We start from the raw sequence: 945 nt of genomic DNA on the forward strand, positions 1-945 counted from the left end.
CCTCTCTGGCTCCCCACGGCCGTATAGGTCGCGAGCTTAGGGTTGGACTGGAACTGTTGGTGGTTTTCCCATTCATTTGGCTTTCGCTGCTGGGAGCGCCAACTCAGACGGCTGACTCGATTGTAATTTGCAATTGTTCTTCGGCCGTTTCGTTCCATTTTTCGCTGGTTTTCAAAACGGGAGACCCACCCACGCACGTCCTGGCCCTGGGAGTTGGGTCTGCGAGGGAGCTTGGCTGCGCGGGGAGCTGTGTGGCCGTCGCCCTGGAGCAGATAATGGGGCAGCTGTGTGTTGTGAGCGGTCTCTGAGTAAAGGTCAGTTCCGTGCCCTGTGGTAATTAGCTCGGCTTCTCCGGACTCCCGGCTAACTCTGCTAATTTCCCTGAAAGAGTGCATTTAGCAGAAAAGGAATTCACGCCTCAGCACAGTGTTTTCGTTTTCCTTTCCCCGGGAGACTGTTTGATTTTAAGGGTAGTTGTCTCTTCTTTTTCTAAGCAGAGCCCCCTAGACGTCGAAGGGTGGCAGATCGTGTGAGAGAGGAGACGGGCAAGGGCGGCACGGTGGCGGGAGGAGGAAGGCTTCCAGTCACCGGGAGCTGGGAAACGCTGGGGAGACTCGCTTTGGATGCTTCCCTCATAGAATCTGCAGTCCAGCCCCCCCGCCCCCCTCCCCCATCGTGCTTCTGTCCTGGGTTGCGAGAAGATGACATGTGACTGTCTGTAGCCCTGTGCTCACGTCTCGGTTTCCTCGCAGACCCCAACTGTAAGCTGGAGGACAAGCCCGAGGATGGCGAGGCGCTAGACGGAAAGAAGCGGCCGGAGGACGCGGAGGAGCTGGAGGACGAGGCGGTGCACAGCTGTGACAGCTGCCTGCAGGTGTTCGAGTCGCTGAGCGACATCACCGAGCACAAGATCAACCAGTGCCAGCTGGCAGGTACGCCCCCCGC

The 945-nt window shown here is 58.4% G+C and overlaps 1 protein-coding gene across 1 annotated transcript in view; it reads left to right on the top strand.

Annotated features, from left to right (window-relative positions):
• The first annotated feature begins 223 nt into the window (after positions 1-223).
• Positions 224-945, top strand: part of ZNF521 (zinc finger protein 521) — a 250,078-nt gene continuing 249,356 nt past the window's right edge. Inside the window, 2 exon segments of the mRNA XM_014546151.1 lie at positions 224-314; positions 753-932. The gene's annotated coding sequence lies outside the window, so the exon portion shown is untranslated.

This window comes from Myotis brandtii, unplaced genomic scaffold (genome assembly GCF_000412655.1).
Source record: "Myotis brandtii unplaced genomic scaffold, ASM41265v1 scaffold433, whole genome shotgun sequence".
Taxonomy (NCBI): Eukaryota; Metazoa; Chordata; class Mammalia; order Chiroptera; family Vespertilionidae; genus Myotis; species Myotis brandtii.